The sequence below is a fragment of the Enhydra lutris genome, unplaced genomic scaffold, assembly GCF_002288905.1.
Source record: "Enhydra lutris kenyoni isolate GAN:26980312 unplaced genomic scaffold, ASM228890v2 scaffoldscaffold17, whole genome shotgun sequence".
In the NCBI taxonomy this organism is placed as follows: domain Eukaryota; kingdom Metazoa; phylum Chordata; class Mammalia; order Carnivora; family Mustelidae; genus Enhydra; species Enhydra lutris.
Genome location: NW_019154101.1, coordinates 46,908,227 through 46,917,578, shown reverse-complemented (window position 1 = coordinate 46,917,578; position 9,352 = coordinate 46,908,227). Strand labels below are relative to the sequence as shown.

At 41.2% G+C, this 9,352-nt stretch overlaps 1 protein-coding gene across 2 annotated transcripts in view; it reads right to left on the bottom strand.

Moving 5' to 3' along the window:
• The window catches only part of LOC111147848 (branched chain keto acid dehydrogenase E1 subunit beta), a 235,381-nt gene that overhangs the window by 18,538 nt on the left and 207,491 nt on the right, over positions 1 to 9,352 (bottom strand). The window lies entirely within an intron of this gene.

Genomic DNA, 9,352 nt, shown 5'->3' with positions numbered 1-9,352 from the left:
AAGAAAAAAAAAAAAAAGGAAGAAACAATTAAAAAAAGAAAACCAATAAAGAAAAATATATAAAAAGGAAAAAAATATATATATATTAGATAAACTAGTTAAAAAACGTTAAAAAAGAAAAGGGTAAAAGTTAAAAAAATTTAGCAGAAGAAGAAAAATAAATTGAAAAAGAAAAAAAATTAACTTAACTGCAAGGCTAAAGAATCATGGGGAGAAAGCCATGAGTTCCGTGCTTTGCTTTCTCCTCCTTTGGAATTCCGCTGCTCTCCTTGGTATTGAAACTGTCCTCCTTGGTAGGTGAACTTGATCCTGGCTGGGCTTCTTGTTGATCTTCTCGGGGAGGGGCCTTTTGTAGTGATTCTCAAGTGTCTTTGCCCCGGGCAGAGTTGTACCGCCCTTACTAGGGGCCGGTCTGAGTAATCCGCTCGGGTTTGCTTTCGGGAGCTTTTGTTCCCTGAGCGCTTTCCGTAGAGTTCCGGAGGGCGGGAATGAAGATGGCGGCCTCCTAGTCTCCGGCCCGGAGGAGCCGAGAGCCCGGGGCCCCACTCCTCAGTGCGCCCTCAGAGAACAGCGCCGATTTACTCCCGTCACCCTGCCTCCGGCCGCACTCCGAGCTGACCGAGCCTGCGACCGGTTCAAGGTAACCCCGAGCTGAGAGTTACTCCTCGGCTCTGTCTCTGTAGCCGGCTTCCCTGTTCTAATACTTGTAAGCTCTGCGACACTCAGACACCCCTGATCCTTCTGTGACCCTGCGGGACCTGAGGCCACGCTGACCCTTCGTGGGCTTCACCCCAGTTAAGCCTCTGGAGCGATGTCCCTCAGCAGAACAGACTTTTAAAAGTCCCGATTTTGTGCTCCGTTGCTCCGCCGCTTGCCGGGAGCCGGCCCCTCCCCCCGCGGTCTATCTTCCCGTCACTTTCGATTCACTTCTCCGCCCGTCCTACCTTTCAGAAAGTGGTTGATTTTCTGTTTCTAGAGTTGCAGTTCTTCTTCTCTTCGATCTCCCGTTGGATTTGTAGGTGTTTGCAGTCTTTAGATAAGCTATCTAGCTGATCTCCCGCTACCTGAAGTAGTCTCAGCCTGCTACTTCTCCGCCATCTTGACTCCTCCCCAATGTGACAGCTTTTTGACAGAGTAGGAAAACAGGTCAAATAAACATGGGTTACAAGTTTTATCCTAGCCTTCACTTAAATTGGAATGTGAAATTTAATCCTCTCCTTATAGTAAATATTTTATAGCTATTCTCCACAGTTAACTCACTTTGTAGAGCTCTAAAACTACAGAAGAAAATTCCTGGGTTATTTAAAGAAATGTCTTTTGAGACTAAAATTAAGATTTTTTTTGGAATTAAAACTATAGACAACAGATAAGACACCACAATTAAATTAATCTGAAATTAAAATGTAAATGTAAGGGTGGTATGGGGTCTCCCTGTCTCAGACTGTAGTCACTGGCTTCAATTAGTGGTTATTGGCACAGGCTCCACGGCTGGCACCAGGGTGTTTATTAAATAGCTGTGGGCTCTCATTATAGGTATAAAGCTGGCTGCACACATGTAAATGCCACCAAGTGGGCCTGGCTGTGTGCGGACCGGTCGGTCCCCAGGCACGGAAACAGAGAGGTCCCGGTGGTCTGGGACAAGAACCTCAAACATCCCCGAGAAAAGATCACATTGAAAAGCTCAATTAAAAAATTATATATGTTCACAATATATCTGGGGTATGATGCATTAACATTTCATCGTTCTCAATTCCCAGTCCCCCAAACGAGCACGCTTGTATGTCTGACATAACAAATCGTCGACCCACAAGGATTTTCCTCAGGTTTCCTCCAGTGCTAATTATGGAGCAAATCTAATTAGGTTTGTGTGATTCACTCCAGCAGTAGGTACTTCGGTTACTTCAGAATTGCCAAAAGGGATCTGCAGTGTCTCTTCTCCCTCCAAAACAAACACGCTGCGTGCCAAACTGATAACCATTAAACACAGCTGCAGAGCAAATGTGCGGTCTCGGTCCCGTAAACACAGTGTTCACACATCAATCTGCCCCGCGAGCAATGTCGGGTTCAGAACTACCGATTGCGGGTTTATGTGACCGTTAGATGAGTATTATATACGAGTGTTTTCGCCCAGCACAGCTTGAACAGATTCCTGTATGTCATGAGAGATCCTTCCACCGACGAATACTCACTGAAACTCTGAAAACCCCAAACCGTGATCAATAACGTTCAATCAGCATCTTGTTGAATTGGTTTTCGAGCTCTATTCCTCATGTGAAAAAAAGTCAAAGCGGTCTTGTGCGTTTGAGAATGTGTTTGTGGAGCAATTGACATGCAATAGAGTTAGCCTCATTCCCCGAGAAAATTACAGATACGGTATGTATTAGAAATGCTTTTCTTTTCATGACAGTTGGTGAGTGCGCAACACAAACCTGTGGGCATATCGGAGTTGCAGAAATTGAACGATTTTTATTTCAGTAACTCAAATAATTTCCAAGGAAGGAAATTCTTTTCAGAGGGGCTCTCCAAACTGGGTGGGTTGCCGGATGCTTAAGGCCATGACCGCATTCCCTCCAGAGGCTGTTACATCACTATGGCAACTACTCTCTCCCTATCAATAAGCAACAGCACTGAACACTGATATTCTCTCCAAAAAAAAAAAAAAAAAAAAGGTTTCCTTTTCTGTGGCTGCAATGACAGGGAACTAGTTTCAAGACTGAAATATACCACTTTTTGTGCAAAACAAACCTTTGTGTTAAAACCTTTTCTGCCCAAACGGTTTCACTGGGATTCAGCTTTGTCAAAAATACAAAAACGGAAATCAGCCATGGTGCCCCAGTTTAGTTTCAAAATAAGGTAAAACTGGTGACATAAACAATCGAAGGCTGTTACAGCTGGAACGGGTTATGTGCAGAGGTCCAGGCAGAAGAAGAAAATCGGTCTCCAGGGAGCAAATGACAGATCGGAAGCAAAACTGACATGAGAAGAACATATGCTTCCACCCAGCCCTTGGAGTTTCTTAAAAGCAGCACACATTAAAATGGTTGTAGTTCTTATCTCTGGTTGTTCTCCGTTATGTAATTATTACTGTGCAGGGTCATAAATAACTTGATTACACTGATTCAGTGAAATAACACCTCCCCCCTATTTAAGTGGATGAAATAACACCTCCCCCCTATTTAAGGAGATACGTGGTTGCCAGCATGCCTCCCTTTAGGTGTGCAAAAACCAGCACCGCAAACCATCACGCACACTGCGTCACGCAGCTCTGCTGCTTGGAGAGATACGGTGCCTGACGCAGGGAGGGCCTCAGTAGATCTCTGCTAACCAAATGGTTCTAGTTGCTACTTACACTGTTCACTCTGGGGCATTAATGAGCTTAGTCACTGATGAGGCAAAAAAAAATCAACAAGACAGGAGCTGGGGTGTGGACGTTTTCACTCCTTAACAATTACTGAACACTGTCCTACTCATCTACCAGACGCCACACTATTTATTGTGATCATGCCCTCGCCTAGTTAAAAGCTTTTCCTGGCTCCCCAAAGCTTATTCTTTATTTATCCCCATTTCCCTCCCAGCCCAGTACAGACATGCACAGGCCCACCTCCACTCCGAAGCTTACCATTTTACAAGACTGCCTTTACACGAACCTCTCTCTCTTCTCCACCTCTCGGATTTTTCTATCCCTTGCTATCTTCACTTAGTCCACTTTCCAAAGTCAGCTCCAAGGCCCTTTTCCAGGAGGCCTTCAGGACCTTGTGTTGATTTTAAAATCCATGTGTTCAATCATTCGGCAAATATTTCAGAGTGTATTATGTCCCTACCTTCAGAATTTTAAATTCTAGTGGGGGAATAGGTATGAGGACATGCTAGAAAGGAAGTATGCAGGGATCTGCACTCGGTAATAACAGGGAGCTAGAGCTCCAAGATACCCAGGGGGCTCAGGAAGGGGTTTTTTTTTTGAGGAGGTGGCATTTGAAAACCATCAGTAACCAGCCCTGCCAAGAACCAGGTAGAAGCATGCCTTCCCGGTCACACAACAAGTACCAAGGCCCCCAGAGGCAGAGAAGAGCCTGGTGGGATCCAGACAGGGAGAGAAAAAGCTGGTGGGACTGAAGCACTAGAGGAGGGGGAGGGTGCACACGGAAGGAGGAACAACAGGGTGAGGGAGGTGGATAGGCAACCAGATGTCTAGGTGGCCCACAGACCTGCCCTGGCAGGAAGATGGTAACATATGGTTTTGATATTTCACATATCTATATTTTACCAAGTACATACAAGAGTAGCTACAGAGATTTATAGGATTCTCCAGGTAAACTCAGCGTTCACTTGTAAGAAATCAGAAATATCATCAGAGATGAAGGCTGGGGTTGCTGATAATGAGACCCAGAACAATACAGGGATGAGGGTAGTAAGTCAAAGTACACAATGGAAACAGATCATTTTGGGGGAGTAACTTGGGGGAAATTATCACTTCATTCATTAGAATACTTTCAAGGGATCAACACTAAAATGTCCACTTCTGAGGAAAATAAAAACAGGGCATTTTAGAACTGGAAGTATTTTATTAGACTTTGTGGCTAACCGGAATCCCTTTTGGCTAATATTCAAATACCTTTTCTCTTCTAGTAATTCAATAGATTTACCATATTAGCTCCTTAGCAATAATATCAATTTCCCACTTATTCACACTACTGACTTCCTCTCCCTATTTCTTATCTCTGCATCTCTCTCAGTGGTTTCTTACGGTTATGTATTATACAGAAAAGCTAAAAAAATGGCCTAGCAACATGCATGAAGATCATATTTTTATAAATATTATCTACTGTTCCTTTGGAAAGGATTTAGAATCCACTGCAGAGAGAAATAGATTTTCAAGTGCTCTACATAGGGGTAGAGCATTCATTTCCTTTCTAGATTTTCTGTCACCAAAGCAGATTACAATACAGCAAATTCTGAGCTAGTCCCGTGTTAATGTTGCTACCCAGCAACCTGGGGTGGTTGTGAGGTAATATAGAAAAGAAAGCAAAATATAATTAGAATGCATTCCATGCGCCCAATTATACAAAACTGAGAAGGACATATTTGTTTTTGCTTAGCATGTATCTTAATTCTGACCTATAAAAATTCTGATTACCTGAAAATCCTATAATTTTGAATTATTTGGAATCTCTTAGAAAGTTTAATTCCCATTTGCATTTTGTTTTGTGAAAAAATGTTCTCTTTGTGAAAAAGAATGACAAAACATCTCAACTTCTTTGGTTTTCAGACTAATACTGTACTGTGAAGTAGAAGACTTGGGTCCTTGTCCCCATTCTGTTATCAACTAGTAAGTGACAAGACAGTGTGGCTCTAGCTTTTCTTAATCATTCTCACTGCCTGCCAGGGAACATTGATCAACATGATAATAAGGGAAATCAAACTCCAGTCACTGAAAGAGTGAATGCCCTTCCTGAATCCCTTGAGTAGAAGGCATCCTAGCATACAATGTCTGGCACACAGCGGCTACTCACTCAGTCGAGGTTTACTTGGAAAATTCCAGTTTTCACTTATCTTTACATCTTTCCGACAGGGAGAAAGGCAAGGGCCTGAGAGTCATTTGCCCTTGAATACTGAAAACGGAAGCCAAAAGATTTTGAACAAAACGAACTTCAGCCCTGAATTCTTCACAAAGCTTAGACTCAAGGTTGGCAGGTGACGATTTTGACAATCAAATGACAAAAAAGAAAAAAAAAAAGATAATAAAATATAGATAGCCACAGAGCCAAAGCAAACTAAACAAACAAAACAAAAGGAAGAAAACGAAAGAAACCCCAAGGGCCTTAAGAAGTCACAAAATGCTTTGGTTTAACAATCAACACTAAGGGGGCTAACTCCATAGTGAGGGGATCAAAAGTATGGGAGTGGTGGCCATTTTGGTGAAAACAATCTTATCACCATTAACAAAATGGGTGGGAAAGACATCATCAAAGAGGAGGGTCAGAATCACTGGAACAAGAAGTACAGAGAGGATGGGGAAAACACTCTTTCATTTGTAACAAAAACCCAGAAGTTGGGCAAAATCTTCTTTGATGATGAAACGCATAAGAATAGTTTCCTGGGGTTAAAACACAGGAGCATCTCCTCAAGGGAAGATCAGAACCTCTAGGACAGGGTAAAATGTTAGATTTAATAAAAGCAGGCACAGGACAGAGTGAAAGCAAATATCTGCAAACCACTTATCTAGCAGAGGTCTTCTATCAGAGGATCTGCATACAACTCTCAAAACTCATCAGTAAACAAAGAAATGATCCAATGAGAAAGTGGGCAAAACACAGGAACAGACATTTCATTAAAGAGGAGATAGATACCAAATTAAGTACTTGGAAAAACTGTCAACACATTAGCTATTGGGGAAATGAAAATTAAGACCACAGTGAGCTCTCACTACACACTTACTGCAACAAAAATAAAGACAATGACAACACCAAACGCTGGTGAGAATGTGATCACCCACACACCAGGGGTGGGAATGTTAAATGGACCAGCCGCTCTGGAAAACGGCTTGGCAATTTCTTATAAAACTAACCATGCACTGATACCATCTGACCCAGCAATGATACTCTTCGGCATTTAACCCACAGAAATGAAAACAGAGCCACACAAAAACGCACACACACAAATCCACAACTTTTTCCTAATAGCCAAAACTGAAAACAACTCAATGGGGGAATGGTTGAAAAGCTGTGGTATGTATATTCATACATACCATGAAAAACTACCCAATCATAAAGAACAAGAAGCTATTCATAGACACAACCACCTCGATGGAATTCAAAGGCATTATGCTAAGTGAAAAATGTCTGATTTCAAAAAATCCCATACATATAAATGTTGAAATGACAAAACTATAGAAACAGAGAAAAGATTAGTGGTTGCCTGCTAAATGGAGATGGTGGAGGGTGCAAATAGAAAAAGGTATTGCGATAAACAATTCTGTATCTTGATTGTATATTGAGATATGTGTGTACATGATATATAAGATATATGTATACATTGAAGTGTCTATGTGGGATGAAACTGTATATGATTGCGCATGTGCACACGTGAAAATGGGCCAAATAAGTGGTGAGAAGTTCTGTAGTCTAGTGAACAGCATCATACCGATGTCCATCTCCTGGTTTCTATATCATACTAGAGTCATAGATGTCACCATGGAGGGAAGCTCAGTAAAAGGTACACGGGGCTGTGAGTACTGTTTTGGCAATTTCCTGAGTGCCTAAAACCTTTCAAGAACTTATTTAAGAGGTTTTTTTAAAAGGTATTGGCTAAAAAATAATACATTGCCGATGCGCTCTCTCCATAAAAAAGAAGGCATATATGTAAGGAGGTAGAAAGGCCTAGAAATGAAGTAATAACCAGGCTCTCGTGTCATCTGTCAGGAAGCATCTGACTGGACAAATTAGTCTTCTAAATCTCAGTTTTTCTCAATTGTGGAATGGTAGGTCTAGTCCACAGGCTTCTAAAAACTGGATGTGTTTAATTTTAGTGAAGTCCAGTATGTGCCCGGCATACAGGGGATACTGGTTTCCTTGTTTCTTAACCTATACTACATGACAGTGAAACAGACAGACAGATAGCCAGAAAGAAGGTCATAGACCCAACAGAAGTCCAAATGCCAAATCTGAGGGACACTCCAGCCTTACTGACTACACAGAGGACCCCAAGAACACAGGACTTCTGGCCTTAGTCGAGCTGTAGCTTGAGGCTCTGCTGCTGTTCCCTCATGGTAGAAAGTCTTTTCCACAAAATGTGTTCCCAAAATTTAATAAGTAACTTTAAAGATAGTTTTACATTTATAGAAAAATGGCAAAGACAGTACAGAGTTCTCATACACCCATGCTCAGTTTCCACTATTATGAACACCTCACATTAGTACTGGTACATTTGCCACAATTAACGAACCAATGTTGATACATTATGATTAACTAAAGTCTACTTGTTATTCATACTTCCTCAATTTTCCGCTAATGTCCTTCTTCCATTCCAGGGTCCTATATTCTATTTTGTCTTCTTGTTTCGTTAGGATCTTCTTGGCTGTGACTATTTCTCAGGCCTTCCTTGTGTTTGGTGACCTGGACAGGTTTAAGGAGCACTGGTTGGGTATTGTGTAGAATGTCCCTCAATCAGGATTTGTTTGATGATTCTCTCATAATTGGGATGAAGTTAAAGGGTTTTTTTTTTCTCAAGTATTTCTAGTCTCAGAATTTAATCCCAAATTGAAGAGAGGTGACTGAAGTTGGACAATTTAAACTTCCAGAAACCAGAAAGTAGTTTTCTGGTCACTCTCCTGTTAAGAAACTGCTTGGGGATACCAAACATTTCCTAAGAACATTATTGATACCATTAAATAGATCAGCCTAACCTGTGTCAATCACAACAAAACACAAACAGTTCTAAGACCTATGGCTGTGATTAAAAGTCTTTAGACTCTAACAACGTTCCTTTATTTCACCTGGTAATTTCATTTTGTAGAAGGTTTTGCCAGTCCTTTATCGAGCTCTTATTAGCATTTGTTCCATTTTCTAGACAGAGTTTATAGAATCTTAAAAAAATCTTTATAGAATCTTATAAATCTTTAAGCTTTATAAAATCTTAAACGCTATATCCAGGAACCACATTTTTCTATTAAATAGAAATCAGAAAAAGGGCAGCAATGTATTTGACTGATAATCTCCAGAAATACAATGACGGAAGGCTAGATTCTGCCACAATAATAATGTTGTGAAGCAATGAGAGTTTCCACAAGAATCAGGAATACATGTTACAGATTGGCATATGCTATTGTGTTTAGGTAAATAAAACCGTTTTGATACAGGAAATTATCATTTTATTTTTATCATATTGTATTCTAAAATATCACAGAAAGATTTTTTCCCTGAAATACCTGACGCTCAGAGAAACACCATCACTATACCATTTTCTATATGCCATTCAAAATGTCCCCACTGAAAGTATCAAGAATTTATAAATGTAAAATAATTCATTATATTGCATCACTATGACTTTATACATAGTGGCCAGTACTGGCTGCCCAGCACCCATTCCCATCTTCCCCCCTTGTAAGAGTACCCAGATTTTCCTTCAGATATCCATTCATCTTCTTTTTCTTCTGTCTCTCTCCCCAGTATATTGAGGGAAGGTGACACTTTTCCCAGTTCCAGCGGCCGGGGGTGGGGGGGTGCTCCACTGACTTAGCAAACTGGCATATTCCATTCTCCTAAGTTCAGAGTCTCTGGTTCAGGAAACAGGACCTTTCTGGTCTAATGAGGGTGACTCTAGAACACTTGCTTGGACCTGCTAGAGCCAGACGGCC